The sequence below is a fragment of the Lissotriton vulgaris genome, chromosome 9 (assembly GCF_964263255.1).
Source record: "Lissotriton vulgaris chromosome 9, aLisVul1.2, whole genome shotgun sequence".
Lineage (NCBI taxonomy): Eukaryota > Metazoa > Chordata > Amphibia > Caudata > Salamandridae > Lissotriton > Lissotriton vulgaris.
In genome coordinates, this window is record NC_141697.1 from 937,709,197 (window position 1) to 937,730,088 (window position 20,892).

The following is a 20,892-nucleotide window of genomic DNA, read 5'->3' on the forward strand; positions in this document are numbered from 1 at the left end:
GTATAATAAATGTGTAACAGAGTAACTCATGGTGTGGTAAACTTTTTTCAACATTGATTTTTGTATATCCTGTTTAAACATTAACTCTTGTGTTCATTGTGTTAATCATAAAAAACTGTCGATCTTAATGTGGGTGTAATAATTGATTATACGGTGAGGTAACAGGCTTTCTCCTATAAGACTTGGCATCTTTAGGGATATAAGAAAATAGAAAAGTGAATACATATTGTTTTTTTCAACATACACGGATAGTAATCGAGTACAAATTACTGTAACTTTACCTTTCCCGCCGTATTATTGGCATGCTCTATACATATGTTTCTTTGGTAATAGAATATTCACCCTAGAGTCCATGTACTAGGTGTGAAACACAGTCCTAGACTGTCTTCTCGTGGGGACGCCCCTGTCTCTCTTTTTGAACATTCACTTATCACATACATACAATTAAATCAGGTTCTCCAGCTGATGCCCTGTCCCCTGCCTTTTTCCGCCAGTTTCGCTCTCTGATTTCTCCTGAGTGTTTAGAACTGGCCAATTTGTCGCTTAGGTCAGTCACAGTTCCTCGGGCATGGAAACATGCTAAAGTTGTTCCATTACTAAAAAAATCTTCTCCAGACCAGGGGAACCTGGAAACTCCTGGCCAATCTCCCAGCTACCTTTTTTGGCTAAGCTAGTGGAATCCCATGTGAATTCTACTCTTGCGAATTTCATTGAGCAGAATGCCATTTTTGATCTGTCACAGCATGGTTTCCGACCCAGGCATAGCATTGAGTCTGCGTTATTGATTATGTCGGAGGCTATTCGGGGCAGCTTGGATGTTGGCATTGGTCCTTTTGGACTTAAGTGCCACATTTGACACCGTTTCCCATGACATACTCCTGAAACGCCTCCTGGAAGTTGGGAGTGGGGACATGGCCTTAGCCTGGATTCAGTCCTTTCTTGAGGATAGGTCCTTCCAGGTTTTAGTTCCTCCATTTATTTCCCAGGAGTTTGTTCTGCATCGGGAGGTGCCACAGGGCTCGGTCCTAAGTGCACTCTTGGTTAACTTGTATGTTAGACCCCTGGCAGGGGTGGCAAAGGGCGGGGGCTGTCCCTGGTGTCGTATGCGGACGATACCCACCTGGTGATTGCTCTCTCTAAGAAATGCAATGCCAGTTTGGGGAAGTTCAAGGATGATCTCATGGCCATCTACGACTAGATGGCAGCAAATTGTTTGCAGCTAAATGCCAGCAAGTCGGAGATCTTGTTGTTCGGCAGGGACCGGGAGCTTTGGTCTGAGCAGTGCTGGCCGGATCGTCTCAAACCCGCCCCACTCCCTCAGGAGGTTATGAAGAACCTGGGTGTGTGGTTGGATAATGGTCTGACCTTTGATAAAGACACAAAAGCTGTGGCTGGGGTTTGTTTTGGGCTGTAGTGGGGTCTAAGACCGCTGCTGGGTTTCTTCCCTCCCAAGGTGCGCCAGACCATTGTACAGGCGTCTATCTTGTCCAGATTGGATTACAGTAACTCTCTTTACTTGGATGCAAATAAGGCGAGTATCAAGCGGTTGCAGAGGGTTCAGAACGCGGTGTAGCGACAGGGTAATTTTAGTCTATTTTCAGACTGGTGGTGACTATAATCCACTACCATCTCAGTCCTAGTTGCAGTTGTGTTCATTTGTAGGGCTTAACTATGCGCTTTGACAGGGTTTAGTGCCTTTTTCTGTTTTCTTGGGCCTACAGGCCCGAAAGCTAGAGAGAAGCCATTTTGTAATTCTGCCTCGACTGTCCGAGGCGCTTGCAGGGTAAAGGTAGTGTTTAGAATTTAGCCTGTTATTCGCCAGTGAGGAACCGGTCAAGACTGGCCCTTATTGAAGGAATGTGTTTGTCTCCCCGGCTCTAGACGCAATACGCAGGTGGCCACTGTGGAAGGCGAAGGGAGCCGGGGACTGATACAGGAATTCGGTGGGAGTCGGCCTAATACCGGAATTTTCCATTGAGAAAGAGAGCTCTATATTATCAAGGAGCGAGCAGTGAGACAGAGAGAAAGTAACGTGTGAAGTAGACAGAAGAAGTTGGTCCGAAGGCTGGTGCAGAGAGACTGATACCATCAGCTAATTGAAATCCTGACACGAAGAAGGAAAGTGACTAAGGGTCCTGTAGTGACATCATAAAGGAGTGCAGGGAGACTGAGTCCAGAAGAGGGTTCGAGTATTTCGTAACCATGGCAGCGTAGACGAGGCGTAGCGGTGCTGACGTGTATTCGTGAGCCATAGAGGGAGAGCAGAGTCCTGATTATTGAAGACAAAGCGAGAGAGAGAGAGGGATCAGCTCCGCTGCTGAGATGATAAGACACACGTCTAAGGTGAGGCGTTCTGAGCTTAGTGTAGAATATGTCTAATAATTCATTCTTATTTCCCCTTTTTAGGTTACAGGTAGCGACTAACTTAATTCATATTTCTTTTGCTTATTCTGTTATGCTGAATTGTAGAATAAAGATTTAGGGCCAGATGTAGGTAAATTTAATTTACCGACTCATAAATACCGAATCATACCGAATCGGTATTTATGAATCAGTAAATTAGAAGGAGGGAGATGTAGGTAATTTTTTATTTTGAATTACCGAATCTGTAAGATTCGGTATTTACTGATTCAGTAAATACCGAATCGGTATTCCCCATTGATTCCTATGGGCTTTGGAGCCCATAGGAATCAATGGGAAATACCGAATCGGTATTTACCGAATCGGTAAATACCGAAACTAGCAAGGGTGCAGGGGGTGTCACTTTGACACCCTCTAGCACCCCAAGTGCAGGCTTGTGTGCCATGTGGCACACATACATGCCCTAAGGGCATGTCTGTGTGTCACATGGCACAGTTGTGCATGCACAGATGTGCATGCACACCTGAATTCGGTATTTTACCACCCAATAGGATTGGGTGGTAAAATACCGACTTTTAAGGGCCTGTGGCACTCTGTGGAGTGCCACCTACATCTTGATTTACCGAATTCAGTAAAATTACCGTTTCGGTATTTTACAGAATCGGTAAATATTACCGATTCAGTAAATTTACCGATTCTGTAAAAAGAAGGGCCCTACATCTCAAAACCCAATTACCGGTCGGTAACGGCCGAAATCGGCCGCTACCGACCGGTAATTGGCGACCTTTATCTGGCCCCATATGTTAAATATCTTTGAATGTTGTTTTTATGAATGGGATTGACCTTTCCTTTTAACCAGGTGCTGACATACAGAAGGATGGGATATGCCCTTCTGAAAAGGTAACTGATGATGGAGGGAGAGTTTGAACTTCATTTAGGAAATAACTTTTAAAGGTGAATCCCCATTAGTGTAGATCGTCGGGTGACGTTAAAGATATCGTTGGGTGACGTTAAAGATATCGTCGGGTGACGTTAAAGAGACAGTATGGAGACTACAAAGAATCGTCGGGTGACGTTAGAGAGACAGTCGTGAGACTATAAAGAATCGTCGGGTGACGTTAAAGATATCGTCGGTTGACGTTAAAGAGACCGTCGGGTGACGTTAAAGATATCGTCAAGTGACGTTAAAGAATATAAAATGAGGTAATTATAGGATAAGATATGGAATCCATTAGATGTTAGTGGTATGTTTGACTGTATAGGTTTGTAAATAGCTCTTTTTCACCTTCTCAGGTGAGTATTCTAGATTTCATGTATATAGTGGCCTGAGAAGAGTGTGGTTATGTGACGACTGGGTTAGCTACGGTTGGTAGTCTGCTTGGTCTGAGAATCCGGTTGTTACACTTGGCGTCACAAACAGTTTTCGATTGATGCGTGTGGGTATGCCTCCGTGATTTCGTATGGGGATCCGGGGGTTCTCGCCGTGAATGGTTTTGTATATATTTGTTTGATTGTCTTTTTTGATATTATTTTCATTTGTTCTTGTTTGTTTGATACGATTGTGAAATGTTTTCGAGAAAATCGAAACCGTCTTTTCAGTTGCCTTTGGAAATTCCTGGTTGGGAGGCGACTGTTTATGAAGCGCTTGCTCATGAATGGGCTAATTCTACTGGTTTGAGTGAGAACTGGAATTCATGTTTGGAGGATGCTGAGCCAGCTCAGGTGGTTGCGTGCTTGCAAAAAGTTCCGGTGGCAAAAGGTGAAGAGCTTCCTATATTGGGACGTACAGGTTGGATTTTATTAAATGCGTACAGGCTTGTACATGAGAAATGTTCTCGATTACAACTTGAGAATAAAACTTTAGAAGAACAGTTTGTTCAAGTTCAAAATGATGTTACTCTTTTATGATGTCAGAATAAATTGCTTGCTGACAAGTTAGAAACGTATCAAGCTGTAGCCGAAAGGGCTGCGGTGCGCATTGCGAAGTACAAATATAGACGCAGGCGTGGAAAGGTTAACACCAGAAAAGTGCATATGGTTATTGCAAAGGCAGGGCTCGACTGGAACCCTGACAAGTGGGACGGTGATATTTGGAATTCGTCTGATTCATTTTCTTCGGCTGAAGAGAATGCTGCGCGTGCGCCTTCTCGCACTAGACGTCATTGTCGCTCTAAAGATCGTACTGAGATTTCTGCTCAACCGATTAATCGACATAAATTACAGGGCATTCCTAATACTCCCCATGGCATTCCGCTTGACAGCTTGGAAGATTACACTCAACAAGAAATAAATGACATTTTGGAAAGGTTCCGGCAGAAGTCGGGTGAATCCTTGCTTACTTGGATGGTTCGTCTTTTTGATTTGGGTGCTTCAGGAATTTCATTGGATCAAGGTGATGTTGTCAAATTTTGTACTTTGAGTTCTGATCCTTCGTTTCAAGAATGTTTTAGAAATTACAATAACAATAATCAGACTAATCTGTTGCAGTTGGCAGTAGAGGGTTGTGGTCACAAATACCCTACCGAATCTGATTGGCCTCTTAATGAGAAGCTGTGGTATACTTTGAGAGATGCTTCTCAATGACTGAAGGAGGAAGTTATGAAAACCGCTATCTTTTTAGGTACGGCGGATAGGTTAATGGATGGTTTGTTAAATGCCTCTGTGCGAAACAGAATCATTCGTACTTCTCCTGCTGCATACAAACAAGTGATGATGACTTTGTTGATTAATCAGACTGGTAATGCTTTGTCTGAAGTGATTGAGGCTGTGCGTGAACTTGGTGAGTTGAGTGAATGGATTAAACCTGAACGACAGCCTCGACCGGAAGGTCGCACCAATGACTACAGATTCACTAGACGTGACATGTTTCAAGCTTTAGTAAAGGATGGTGTGAAAGCCGATGACATTCATGATTTGCCTAATAATGTGTTATGGGCTATGTTTCGTAAGCGTGGTCTGGACAAGAAGGAAGGAGCTAGAAAAGTCCGTAAACAGGACTATGATGTTAATCATTCTGATGGCAGTGAGGATGATACTATGCTGCGTCGAGTGAGAGGCAGAGAGAGAGAGAGTGGGATAGGACACGAGATCAATCGTCTCATTCTAGAAGAGAGCGAGAGAGAGATAGAGAGGAGAAAAGAGATCATTCTGAACGCAGAGAGAGATCAATCCCCAGAGGTGAGGTTGAGAGACAAAAGTTCACAATCCCTTGAGCGGAGATCTCAATATTTTTCAAATGACAAAAATCCTTTTCATGAAGAGAAAGGGTATGAATGAGAGGCGACATTACCTAAACGATATGGGAGTCTTTATCCTGATTTGACTTGGGCGACAGAACACAGTAAACAAGACTAGGAAGTAGGTCAAGCTTCAGTACAAAATTGGGCTCGCAAAGATTACAGGCCTTATGTAGATATTGAAATTTATTGGAAACATCGAAATGTACAGAGGGCCCGAGCATTAGTGGATACTGGAGCGGAAGCCACTCTAATTTCTGGAAATCCCAAAAAGTTTAAAGGACAAGGCTACACGATTACTGGATTAGGTGGTAAAGAAACCCCCTCAGTACAAACTAAACTTGAAATGAGAATAGGTAGGAACCCCCGAAAAGAGTATCATGTATTGGTGGTACCTCTTGATGAATATATAATTGGAATTGACATTTTAAAAGGTATGACATTGTATTTAGATGACGGAAGTTACAAATTTGGACATAAGTATTACATATCAACAAAATCTGTGCGAGTAGGACGTTTAAAAATACCTCCGATTAAAATTCCCCAAGCCACGAAGGTGGTTTCAATGAAACAATATCGTATTCCCGGTGGGCACGATGAGATCAGTGCCGCTATTCAAGACTTAATGGATGCAGGAGTGGTAATTCCCATTACTTCGGCCTGGAACAATCCTGTTTGGCCGGTACGTAAAAGTGATAATTCTTGGCGCATGACTGTTGATTATCGAGAATTAAACAAACATACACCTTCTATGACTGTTGCAGTCCCTGATGTTATTACTTTAATTGAAAGAATACAAAAACATTCAGGAACATGGTAGGCATCCATTGACATTGCTAAGGCTTTCTTTTCTATTCCAATTGCCCCCGAATGTCAAGAACAATTCAGTTTTACATGGAATGGCCGTCAAATGACGTTTAGAAGTCTTCCCCAGGGCTATGTACATAGTCCGACAATCTGTCATCGGATAGTGGCAGAGCATTTAGATGAGGTGACTGTGGATCCAAATATTCAGGTGTGTCATTATATAGATGATATACTAATTCAAGGTGAGACACAAGATCAGGTGCAAATACAGTTAGACCAAATTGTTGCACATTTACAAAGCAAAGGCTGGGAGATTAATCCTGATAAATTACAGGGTCCAGCGCAACATGTGAAGTTCTTGGGTATTCATTGGCATGAAGGGAGTCGAGAAGTGATTCCACAAGTAAAACAGAAAATTGCAGAATTTGCAGTTCCTAAAAACAGAAAAGAAGCTCAAAGATTAATTGGTTTATTTGGCTTTTGGCGACAACACATTCCACATTTGAGTCAGATTCTGGCCCCTTTGTACAACGTTACACGTAAAAAGAATGCGTTTGAATGGAACAGAGCACAACAAGATGCGTTTGATTTGGCGAAAGAAGCAATTCAACATGCTTTGGATCTGTGGCCAGTGCGTGATGGTGATGTGGATTTGAATGTATCTGTACAAGATATGTATGCTAATTGGAGTTTATGGCAAAAGCAGGGTAAAACCAGAGTACCCCTAGGTTTTTGGACTAAAAAGTTACCTGAGGCTGGTGAGCGTTATACACCTTTTGAGAAACAGTTGCTTGCATGCTATTGGGCTTTAGTGGATACTGAGCATTTAACATTAGGACATGATGTGGTTTTGAGACCAGAAATTCCTATAATGCAGTGAGTTTTGAGTTCGCCGAAAACTCATAGGATTGGCCATGTTCAGGAAGTGAGCATCATAAAATGGAAGTGGTATATACAAGATCGGGCTCGTGTGGGCCCAAAAGGAGTTGCAATGTTACATGAGAAAGTGGTGCAGGCGCCGATGGAAGAGAGAGAGAAAGAGTTCACCGTACCTATAGTACAGGAATCTCCTGTTAAGTGGGGTATGCCGTTCGATGATCTGTCCGTGGAGGATAGAAACCATGTATGGTTTACGGATGGTTCAGCCAGGTACATAGGAGAAAAGAGACATTGGAAAGCAGTCTCGTATAATCCCACGACTCAGAAATTGTTGAGCACCACTGGTGAAGGGCGAAGTAGTCAGTTTGCAGAATTGTATGCTGTGTACCAAGTTTTAAAACAAGAATTGCCAGGAACATGTCATATTTTTACTGATTCATGGTCGACTGCGAATGGATTGGCAGTCTGGTTACCTACATGGCAGTCCCATAATTGGACGGTCCATAATAAGACGATTTGGGGTAAAGAATTATGGCAGGAAATGTATGAATTACTTCCTCAAAGCAATGTGACAGTTTTTCATGTTGATGCTCATATGCCTATTGACTCACTTGACAAGTTATTTAATGACATTGCAGATGAGAAATCTAAAGTTTCTGAGGCAGTGGTGGACCAACAAAATTCTGATTTGGCAGGATTGGCGAAATGGGCTCACCAAAAAGCAGGACATTTTGGAGAGAAAATCACTAGCAGGTGGGCTACTGAAAGAGGCATTAATATTCCCCTTGATTTGATTAAAACAGCAATACTTCATTGCCCTATATGTCAACATTCCCGACAAAGAGAGGTGCTCGAATAGTGAAAGGTCAGTTACACCGAGGTAAATCCCCCGCACAAATTTGGCAGATCGACTATATCGGTACCCTGCCTAGGAGTAAAAATTGCCAATATGTCTGTACAGTTGTTGACACTTATAGTGGTTTCTTAATCGCTTTTCCATGCAAGAGAGCTACTCAAATTAATACGATGAAGACACTAGATTTGATTACATCATATTATGGTACTCCACTTCAGGTGCAGTCTGACAACGCATCTCATTTCAAAGGAAGATTGGTACAAAATTATTGTGCAGAAAACAACATTGATTGGGTGTTTCACATACCTTATTACCCACAGGCTGCGGGTTTTAGTGAAAGGATGAATGGGTTGTTAAAAGACCAATTGTGCAAATTGTCGGATGGTACCTTAAGGAACTGGAGAGATCATTTATCAGATGCTTTATTGATTTTAATTAACAGACCTTATTTGTATGCAAATTCTCCTCTGATGCGTTTGTTTCCCCCTGTTGTTGATGTTCAGCCTAATTCAATTAAAAGTACAGTTTCCTATTGGGAAATCACTCCTGGAGCTTTGGCTCCACGTAGAGCTACCCCTGGGTCCGCAGGCTTAGACCTGCATTCTTTGAAAACAATTGTTCTAAAAATTAACAGTATTGTTATAATTGAAACAGGAATTGGTGTTCAAATACCAGCAGAACATTTTGGATTGATCGCCCCGAGATCTGGTTTAGCTTTAAAAGGCATCCAGGTGCTTGGTGGGGTGATTGATAGCAATTACCAAGGAGAAATAAAAGTCATCCTGTTGAATAGTGTCGATTCCGAAATAATGATTCAAGAAACTGGTTGAATCGCTCAATTGGTCATTATTCCTGTTTTCAGTGGTGCGATTCAAAAGGGCACTGCTCCAACTCTGTTAACAATGCGTGGAACCGGTGGATTTGGTTCAACTGATAATCCTGGATTTAGAGTGTGGGTGCAGTCGCCAAATAATCCCCCTGAACAGGCCGAAGTTATAGCAACAGGATCTGACAACACAATACTAGTGATGAGGCCAGGGCAGGAAAGCTGGGATGTAGTCCCAGCTGACAAATGTTATCTGCGAGAATGAGTAATGCCTTTTCTTTTTGAAATGCAGATCATTGCCTGGATTGCTGCTGCCGGATGTGTCGTCGTTGGACTCCCTTTGGTCTACTGCGCCGAGAGTCAAGAGAGCGCTCAGGACCGGATTAATCATGTGGACAGAGAACGTTGTTCCATTGCTTCGTGGGACATAACTACTAACTTTTGGACGCATCTGTCACAAACTATCATTATTCTACTCACTTTTGTTTAGGATCTATGATATCTGTTAATGACCTCCTCACAACATGCCTTGTGGCTGTCCCAATTTCAACAGCCTCCCTTCTACATTTTTCAATGTATCTGAAGTTGATCCTACGCCTATTCATTCGGATTTTTCGGCATATGATTATTGTGTTTCATGTACTGTTCTGAGTGAAGCAGAACCCCCATTAACTTTTCAAATTTTGACATACAATATCACGGAAAGTGACTTTTGTTACAACATGACTTGCAACAGTAGATACATAGGCAAATGTGCCCAACTACGATTAGAACATTCACTTTCTACTCATGAGAAAGTTTTATGTGTTACCAGGACTCCTGCCGCGTGCACTTCAGTCCAAAATAATATGAGTTGCAAACGTTTTATAGTGACTGCAAGCCATTATTATCATGTGTTATTACCATCCGGATGGCTATTTTCCTGTGGCAATGTGTCCTGGTCCTATATTCCAGCAAATATCTCTGGAGGTCCATGAGCTTTAACACGATTAAGCCTTTTAATGTTTTCCTCCGATGAGGTTGCATCATCCCGCATAGCGCGTGATGCACCTCTACTTTCAAGAGACTGTGATTCTTCCTTACATTTATATTCCAAATCTGAATATCTTAGTTTAGCTATTTCTATTGTTGGTGTTCCTGCACTATCTGTTTAGAATGCTAAAACTATAGGCAAACTTGCTTGCTGGATGGTGAAATCCCTAAACAGTACTTCTGCTATTTTAACTGATTTATTATTAGATGCGCAAGGCGAACGCTGTGCTATTTTACAGAATAGAGCTGCGATAGATTCTTTACTACTAAAACATGACCATGGCTGTTCAGATTTTGAGGGCCTATGTTGTTTTAACTTATCAGATCATTCTAAATCCATTAGGTCCCATCTTAATAAATTGCATGAGCTGACACAAGAAGTGAGGGAACATTTAGATTTAGGGTGGTTTGATTGGCTTTTTAATTGGCTGCCAGATTTACATTCCTTACGCCAGGTATTCGGTGGAATTCTCTTAGCAGTTAGTTTCTTAATTGTTATTTGTTGTTGTATTCAGTGTATACCATCCTTTTTCCGTATGTTCCGTCCACGAGTTATGGCTAGGTCTTTTAGTCTTGTTTCCTATTATTCTTCAACTGATATACGTCCTGTTTGAGTTCCCCTTTTTGTTTTGATTTTTGACTTTCGATGTTAGTACATTTAGTCAGGAGTGGAATGTAGCGACAGGGTAATTTTAGTCTATTTTCAGACTGGTGGTGACTATAATCCACTACCATCTCAGTCCTAGTTGGAGTTGCGTTCATTTTTAGGGCTTAACTATGCGCTTTGACAGGGTTTAGTGCCTTTTTCTGTTTTCTTGGGCCTACAGGCCCGAAAGCTAGAGAGAAGCCATTTTGTAATTCTGCCTCGACTGTCCGAGGCGCTTGCAGGGTAAAGGTAGTGTTTAGAATTTAGCCTGTTATTCGCTAGTGAGGAACCGGTCAAGACTGGCCCTTATCGAAGGAATGTGTTTGTCTCCCCGGCTCTAGACGCAATACGCAGGTGGCCACTGTGGAAGGCGAAGGGAGCCGGGGACTGGTATAGGAATTTGGTGGGAGTCGGCCTAATACCGGAATTTTCCATAGAGAAAGAGAGCTCTATATTATCAAGGAGCGAGCAGTGAGACAGAGAGAAAGTAACGTGTGAAGTAGACAGAAAGAAGCGATTCCAATCATAAGTTGTGCAGAAGAAATCTGAAAACCTGGCTATTCTAACCATTACATATCAAAGGCTTCCGCTCACATACAGGGTAATCTTTTCACAGCGCTATGAGACCTAAGGGTGACCTACGCGCTATACAAATTAAAATACATAACATAACATAACAAGTTGGTCCGAAGGCTGGTGCAGAGAGACTGATACCATCAGCTAATTGAAATCCTGACACGAAGAAGGAAAGTGACTAAGGGTCCTGTAGTGACATCATACAGGAGTACAGAGAGACTGAGTCCAGAAGAGGGTTCGAGTATTTCGGAACCATGGCAGCGTAGACGAGGCGTAGCGGTGCAGACGTGTATTCGTGAGCTATACAGGGAGAGCAGAGTCCTGAACATTGAAGACAAAGCGAGAGAGAGAGAGGGATCAGCTCCGCTGCTGAGATGAAAAGATACACGTCTAAGGTGAGGCGTTCTGAGCTTAGTGTAGAATATGTCTAATAATTCATTCTTATTTCCCCTTTTTAGGTTACAGGTAGCGAATAACTTAATTCATATTTCTTTTGCTTATTCTGTTATGCTGAATTGTAGAATAAAGATTTAATGTTAAATATCTTTGAATGTTGTTTTTATGAATGGGATTGACCTTCACTTTTAACCAGGTGCTGACATACAGAAGGATGGGATATGCCCTTCTGAAAAGGTAACTGATGATGGAGGGAGAGTGTGAACTTCATTTAGGAAATAACTTTTATAGGTGAATCCCCATTAGTGTAGATCGTCGGGTGATGTTAAAGATATCGTCGGGTGACGTTAAAGATATCGTCGGGTGACGTTAGAGAGACAGTCGTGAGACTACAAAGAATCGTCTGGTGATGTTAAAGAGACAGTCGTGAGACTATAAAGAATCGTCGGGTGACGTTAAAGATATCGTCGGGTGACGTTAAAGAGACCGTCGGGTGACGTTAAAGATATCGTCGGGTGACGTTAAAGAATATAAGATGAGGTAATTATAGGATAAGATATGGAATCCATTAGATGTTAGTGGTATGTTTGACTGTATAGGTTTGTAAATAGCTCTTTTTCACCTTCTCAGGTGAGTATTCTAGATTTCATGTATATAGTGGCCTGAGAAGAGTGTGGTTACGTGACGACTGGGTTAGCTACGGTTAGTAGTCTGCTTGGTCTGAGAATCTGGTCGTTACACGCGGCGGCCCAGCTTTTAGTTGCACTGCCTAGATCCTGCTCGGTTGCGCATGTGCTCCCTAAACTCCATTGGCTACCGGTTAAAAAGCGCATCGAGTTGAAGGTGTTATGTTTTTCTCACAAGATTCTGACACATCAGGCCCCAGCAGGGTTACTTCATTTGCTGGCGCCTTCTGAGCCGGGGCGTCTACTGCACTCCGCTGATCTCGCGCTGGCCCGCGAGTCTGGAAAGCGAGTGCCGGAGGTCGCTCCTTCTGTTTCCTGGCGGCGAAGCTTTGGAATTCGCTTCCTGTCTTTATGAGAAGCATTACGAATCATCTGGCCTTTTGCAAAGCCTTAAATACCTGGCTTTTCCCTACATTGGCCGTCTAATTCTTTACCCCGCTCTCCTTGGTCTCCTGTCTCTTGGTTTCTGGCTGCGCTGGGACGCCTCGTAGCTGAGGCAGCCATGCGTATTACAAATCCAAAAATAAATAAATAAACACGATAGTTCTCGCTGGAAAGAATAAGACAATATCTCAATATAAATCCTCAAAGACGCTAATAAATCAGTGTGCAAGGAAGGAATATGCTACTTACCAGTATGCATCTGTTCTTGGCATAGAGGGCTGCAGAGTGGTACATTATGAATAGATCGCCATCTGGTGTTGGGCTCGGATGATTGCACTTTGTTTTTCTCTTGGAGAGTCTTTTGTCTCTTGGTGACTCCTCCCTTGGTTGGTAGTGCGCATGGGCATCGGCTCCATCCTTAGATTGTTTTGCCATAGTAGGGTTAGATGGAGTAGTATAGTAGAATACAGATAAGAGTGCCCATGTAAGTGTATCTAAATAAGATAGTGTTGGAACAGACACAGGTTTCCGGGGAGGCTGGGAGGGCATGTACCACTCTGCAGCCCTCTATGCCAAGAACAGATGCATACTGGTAAGTAGCATATTCCGTTCGAGGCATATGGGCTGCAGATGGTACATTATGAATAGACTATATAGCAGTTCTCTCCCTAGCGGTGGTCACCCGTGTCTGTTGCAACTGTCTGAAACAATGTTTTTAATACTAGTTGTCCCACTCTAGCTTGTTGTGTTGTGTGCACATCTACACAATAGTGTTTTGTGAAGGTGTGCGGTGTAACCCAGGTAGCCGCTTTGCATATGTCATCTAGTGGAATGTTTCCCAGAAATGCCATAGATGCTCCTAGTTTACGTGTAGAGTGAGCTCTATGAGGAACAGTTAATGTTCTCTTTGCCTTTAAGTAGCATATTTGAATGCATTTTACAATCCATCTGGCAATGCCTGCTTTGGAGATGGGATTGCCTTTATGTGTGGGAGAAAACGCAACAAATAGCTGTTTTGTCTTTCTGAAAGTTTGTGTTCTTTCTATGTAGTACAATATGGCCCTTCTAACATCCAGTGTATGTAGGGCTCTTTCAGCTACTGTTTGTGGTTTTGGAAAGAAAACCGGTAATTCCACTGACTGATTGATGTGGAATGCTGAAATAACCTTCGGTAAGAATTTTGGGTTTGTTCTAAGAACCACTTTATTTTGGTGTAGCTGCATAAATGGTTCTTGAATCGTAAAAGCCTGCAGTTCACTTACTCTTCTAAGTGACGTGATAGCTATGAGGAAGGCTACCTTCCATGTGAGGAATTGTATTTCACACCTATGCATAGGTTCAAATAGAGGCCCCATTAGTCTGGTAAGCACTATGTTGAGATTCCAGACTGGGGAAGGTGGTCTTCTTGGTGGAATGACTCTTTTGAGTCCTTCCATGAAAGCTTTAATTGCTGGTACTTTGAACAATGACAGATGTTGTCTGTTTTGTAGGTATGCTGCTATGGCTGCTAGATGAACTCTGATAGAGGTATATGCTAGGTTACATTGCTGTAAGTGTAACAAATAGCAAATGATTTGTTTAGTAGATGCGTCCAGAGGGTTGATGTGCTTACTGTTACAGTGTATAGCAAACCTCTTCCATTTTGCTGCATAGCATGCTCTGGTGGTAGGACGTCTTGCTTGTTTAATGATTTCCATGCATTCTGGTGGTAAATCTAAATACCCAAACTCTATGACTTCAGGAGCCAGATCGCTAGGTTCAGTTGTTTGGGATCTGGGAGCATTATTTCTCCATGGTTCTGTGTAAGATGCATGGGTAATAACCTTAGCTTTTGATGTGGTACTTGTGAGAGTTGTAGCAGCGTGGTGAACCACGGCTGTCTTGCCCACGTGGGTGCCACTAGTATCATTGTCATTGAATGTTGCTGCAGTTTCCGAACCAGTAATGGAATTAGTGGTAGAGGAGGGAACGCGTACGCAAATCTGTTGGACCAATTTATCCACAGTGCATTGCCCTGGGACCTTTGGTGTGGGTACCTGGATGCGAATTCTTTGCATTTTGCGTTCTGATGATTGGCAAACAGATCTATCTCTGGTTGCCCCCATTTTTGGAAGAATGGCTGTAGTATTTGGTCATGCAGCTCCCATTCGTGCACTTGTTCTGACTGTCTGCTTAGGATGTCTGCTATTTGGTTTTGAACTCCTGGAAGGTGTTGCGCTAACAGGTAGATCTTTTGAGGAATGGCCCATCTCCATATGTCCTGTGCTAGTCTGGACAGTTGGAGAGAGTGTGTCCCCCCCTGTTTTTGAATATAATACATTGCAGTCATGTTGTCTGTTCTGATCAGGACTGCTTTGCCTATTATTTGCATTTGGAAGGCTTTTAGTGCTAGAAATATTGCTAATAGTTCTAGGTAGTTGATGTGCAGTTTCTTTTGCTGCACACTCCACTTCCCCTGTACTGTGTATTTGTCCATATGCGCTCCCCATCCGGAGAGCGATGCGTCCGCTGTTATTATTACTTGTGGAATTGGCTCTAGGAACGACCGTCCCTTGGAAATGTTTTCTGTGTTCCACCACTTCAGAGAGCGATGCGTCCGGTCGTCCACCAACACCAGGTCTGTAATCTGCCCTTGAGCCTGATTCCACTGTGTCGCTAGACACTCTTGTAGTGGGCGCATTTGTAGTCTGGCATGTGGTATTAGCAGTATGCATGAGGACATCATGCCTAATAGTTGCATAAACACTCGTGCTGGTAGTGAGTGTTGTGGTTGAAATCTTTGTATTAACCCTACCATTGTCTGTACTCTGACTGGGTTGGGGTATGCTATTGCCTTTTCTGTGTCTACTGTAGCCCCCAGGTATTGCTGAATCTGGTTTGGTTGCAGGTGTGATTTCTTGTAGTTCACTGTGAACCCTAGGTGGTGCAGCAATTGAATTGTCTTCTGTGTGTTGTGAAGACATTCTTCCTTTGACTTGGCCTTTATTAGCCAATCGTCCAAGTATGGGAAGACATGTATTTGTTGTCTTCTTAGGTGTGCTGCCACCACCGCTAGGCATTTTGTGAAAACTCTCGGTGCTGTTGTGACACCGAATGGAAGGACTTTGAACTGATAGTGTTGTCCTTCTAACACAAACCTTAGGTATTTTCTGTGGGCTTTGTGAATTGGGATATGAAAGTAAGCGTCTTTTAGATCCAGTGTAGAAAGAAAGTCCCCTTTCTTCAGTAAAGGGAGTACTTGTTGGAGCGTGACCATGTGGAAGTGCTCCGAATTTATGTAAGCATTGAGAGGTCTGAGGTCTAATATTGGTCTTAGGGACCCGTCCTTTTTGGGGATCAGGAAGTATAGAGAGTATACTCCTGTGCCCTGTTGATCTTTTGGGACCTTCTCTATTGCATGCTTTTGTAGTAGTGCTAGCACTTCTTCTCTTAACAATGTTAGATGATCCTGACTCATTGGACGCTGTTTGGGGGGGATGTTTGGCGGGGTATCTGTGAGTTCTAGGCAATAACCATGTTGGATAATTTGTCTCACCCACTTGTCTGACGTGATGTTTTCCCAGACAGGTAGGAACTGTGATAGACGTCCCCCAACCGGTGTTATGTGGTCTGGGGGGGGTTCTATGAAGTCACTGTTTTGGTGTTGAGGCGTTGCGGTTATTATTATTTCCGCGGCCTCTTCCTTTATTGTTGTTACCTCTGTAACTGCCTCTTGAATTACCTCTGGGTGATGTAGGTGTGAAAGATGTGGATTGCTGATTCGTTCCTGTATTCTTTGAGCCCCCTCTATAGGTGGATCTACGAAAGGAACCTCTGTGTGTTGGCTGTTGCAATGCTCCCATTGACTTAGCCGTTTCCGTATCTTTCTTCATTTTCTCTAATGTCTCGTCTGTGCTTGAACCAAACAATGTCTTCTGATCAAATGGTTTGTTCAGTAGGGCTGTTTGTACCTCTTGTTTGAATCCTGAGATTCTAAGCCATGCGTGCCTTCTTAGCATGATACTAGTGTTGATAGACCTTGCTGCAGTGTCTGCTGCGTCTAATGCACACTTAATGGAAGTATTTGTTATTATTTTACCTTCCTGTATTAATTGGTCTGCCTTCTTCTGATGTTCCTTTGGGAGATGTGTAAGAAGTTTTTCTAGCTCATCGTAATGTGCCCTGTCATAACGTGCGAGTAGTGCTTGTGTATTGGCTATACGCCAGCTATTCGCTGCCTGTGATGCTACTCTTTTACCTGATGCATCTATTAACTTTGACTCTTTATCTGGTGGGGGAGCCTCTCCTGTAGATAACGAGTTTGCTCTCTTACGAGCGTTTGAGACCACCAGCGAGTCTAGCGGTACATGCCCTCTAATAAATATTGGGTCCTTTGGAGCCGCTTTGTATTTTTTGTCAATTCTTGGGTTTAACACCCTGGCTCTCACTGGGTTTTCGAATATCTCATCTGTGTGAGTAAGAAGACCCTTCAACATAGGGAGAGTACCTGATGTTCTCTGTGCATTAGGTAGAGTCTCTAACAAGAAATCCTCTATTTGAGGTTCTGTATGTATATCTACTTTATGGTATTTCGCTGCCCTATTAATGAGCTGCACAAAACCTGTGTTATCATCAGGTGGTGAAGGCTTTGAGGGATATAGCTCTGGGTCGTTGTCTTCATCTGACCCTACATCATAATTTACCCATGGATCCTCCTCATCTGGGATAGTTTCATCATCCCCTTGAGGTTCTCCCTCCCCCAGATCACTGTCTACATCTGACTGAGGTGTAGCTGGTCTTGGTGTGGAAGGTGTAGGAATATTTGGTCTATTGTGAGGAATAGGAGAAGAGGGTGTTAGTCTAGGACGAGGAGAAGCAGGAGGAGTTATATTTGTCCCCATTGTTCTCTTTTTTGAAGGAAGAGGTTTATCTTCTGACTGTTCACTCTTTCTCTTCTTTGTGACCACTTTCCCAGTTTGTGGATCAATAAACAAGATCTTTTGTTTGGGATCTGTCTGTTGCTCCTGAATCGGTACCGAGGGTCCTGGTTCCGAGAGGTGCTTTTGTTTTCGATCGTCAGATCTTGTTGTTTTCGAAGCCGAATGTTTGCTCGATTCCGACTTTCTTGGTATCGAGTGTCTCTTGGGCGATAAGTCATATTTATGTTTCGACATGGAATGTTTCGATCCCGAGCTGTCCTTTGTATGTAGCCTCGGTGCCGAAGTCGATGTCGCCCTTTTCTCGGATCCGACATGGTGGGAGTCCGAGTGTTTCGGTTTCAGTTTCGGTTTCGTTGCCGGGCCCGAAGGCGGGGCGTCGGAAACTTTTTTCAGCGGTTTGACCGGGCCCGAGGGCGGGGTCGTTACCGCACGGGGTCGGTTTTTCGGTAAGGGGACGTCGTCACTCACGGTTTGTAGCTCGATGAGTTCTTCAGCCTCCGACTGGTCCCCTTCCGACCCCGACTGGTCCTCTTCTTCCTCGATTTGTTCGTCTCCGAACAGCTCCGGGATCGCTTCTGCCTGCATTCTGGAAACCTCGTGTCTTCGAGCTCGACGATTTCTAATCGTTAGCTTGGAGGAGAATGCTGCACAGGCTTCGCAGTCCCTGGATTCGTGTTCAGGCGATAGACAGAGGTTGCACACCTCGTGTAGGTCCTTGTGTGGGAACTTAGCACCACACGTTGGACATTTTTTGAATGGAGTCCTTTCCATGGACTCCGGGCTTGACTGCGTCGAGAAAGGCCTCCTTTTCTTCGACGTAGTTCTAAGTTTTTCTCTTCTATTTTGAATTTGTAACGCGTCGGAATGGAAATGAACGCGTTCGAATAACAATACCGTCGAATTGGAAAGGGAATACGCGCCGAAAATCACTTTCTTGTGAAGTTGATCTGGAGCGTCTCGATCTTCATCCGAACCCGATGGCGGAAAAAAACAATCTAAGGATGGAGCCGATGCCCATGCGCACTACCAACCAAGGGAGGAGTCACCAAGAGACAAAAGACTCTCCAAGAGAAAAACAAAGTGCAATCATCCGAGCCCAACACCAGATGGCGATCTATTCATAATGTACCATCTGCAGCCCATATGCCTCGAACATATATATACTCAAAACAGCTTACCTCTACTCGTTATTCCAAGTCAAAATGCCACTAAATTTCATGTTGAATCCTTTACAGTGGTATACTTAAATAATAACAAGTGTTCCTCACTGTGAACAAAACAATAAATAGAGAAAAAGGCCTCAATCGCCATACTTATAAAAGCGCTCGTATTACTCATTCCCAAAGATATAATGAATTCAAATGCTCTCACCTATATTCGTCTCCACAAGAATCTCAAATCCGGTCTCCATCCAATCAGCCGGCAACTGCAATCGTAATTCCGGCACGTGATCGGGACTAGGAACTAAACACAAACGAGGGACTCACCACTTGTGTACCTACGCATAGCCTGCTACCCTCGAAATAGACAAGGGACTTGCACATTGCAACCTCAATTTAGGAGCGTGTGAATTTCAAAGCGCGACTCAACGCCAACGTCGTCAGGACTAGAAACTAACCATGAATGATGGAATAACCACTTGAATACCTATGCATATCCTGCTATACTCGAAGTAGAGATGGTGGGATTGGCAGAGGTAGGCACACCTGGGCTGTGCTAATTTTTTCCGCCTGTCTTCCAGCCGAAAAGTAGGGGAGACTGGAAGGGGGCCTGCTCCTGATAGAAGGAGAGGCTGGAGGTCACGTTACAAAGGCTGCAAGGTCTTTGAAGCTACCCTGCCACAGATGGTTCTTCCTGGCGTGGGGGAGGTGTGACCACCTCCTCCCAGGAAAAGCTTTGTTTCTGGGCTCAGGAAGCGAAGGCTCCCACCCCAGGGGTCCAGAAACATGTGGCAGGCTGGTGTGTACCGGTCAGGGAACCCACCAGAGGCTGATAGTGTTTCAGGGGGCATCTCTCAGATGCCCTCTGAGTGCATTGTATAATAAATCCCACACTGGCATCAGTGTGGGTCTATTATGCTGAGAAGTTTGCTACCAAACTTCCCAGAATTCAGTAATGCCATTATGGTGCTGTGGAGTTCGTAATAACAAACTCCCAGACCATATACTCTTTATGGCTTCACTGCACTTACAATGTCTAAAATGGACTTAGACACTGTAGGGGTACAGTACTCATGCAACTGTACCCTCACCAGTGAGATTGTGCACCCAGCTAGAGGGGTGTCTTACCTATACCATATGCAGCGGGTTGCAGGCATGGCACACAGGAATGTGTGCCATGTCGACTCTTCACTTTCTCTGCACCAAAACATGCAGCCTGCAATGACAGTGTGTGTGTGTGTTACGGTACAGGACCTCTAAGGGTGACACAATATGTGCTGTAGTCCTTAGAGGCCTTGCCTGGTCACAGTGCCCTTGGTACCCATGGTACCTTTTACGATGGACTTACATGTGGCCAGAGAGGTCCCAATTGGGGGCACAAAGTTACAGTTTTGGGAAAGAACACAGGCCCTGGGAACTTGATTGGCAGGGACCCAGGGCACATCAAGTCAAAGTGCATTAGAAATCTAGCAAAAAGTGGGGGTGTTACAGCAACAGAAAGCCAGCTTCCCACACTCCTTAGTTTTTTCATCCCACTAGAAGCCCTGCATAATAGCAATAGTTTAACTTATATCTGAAACTCTATGCCACCGTCAATATCATGCTGAGTTACTTCAAGTGTCTTTGAATGCACCCTGCATTCAGATAACTCACTCCTCATTCTCGCCCTTCATTCTCGCCCTTCACTTTCTCGCTCACCTTGCACTCACAGCGATCACTCTGCACTCACAATGCACTTGCGCTGTTCACCCTGTACCTCAACCTGTAGTCACACGAACACACTACTCACCTGCACTCATGTGACACTTCACCCACCTGTCCCCCTCACTGTTCAATCTGCAATCTCACTCAAACAAGCCCATCACTAACCATGCATTCATTCATCCCACTCTGCACTTACATCCGCACCATATGGTCACCTCACCCTGCAGTCACTCCCCTTACCCTACTCTCAAACTGTTGCATTGCTCACCGTTCACTCACATGGGCACTCCTGCCCACACGGTGCAGAGGATTAATGTGCCTGCTACAAAGAACATGTACCATGCAGATCACAGAACTGAGTGTGAGTGTACTATGAGTAGCGCTATAAAAAATGAAATGTTTGTCAGAAAGGTGCTATAGAGAG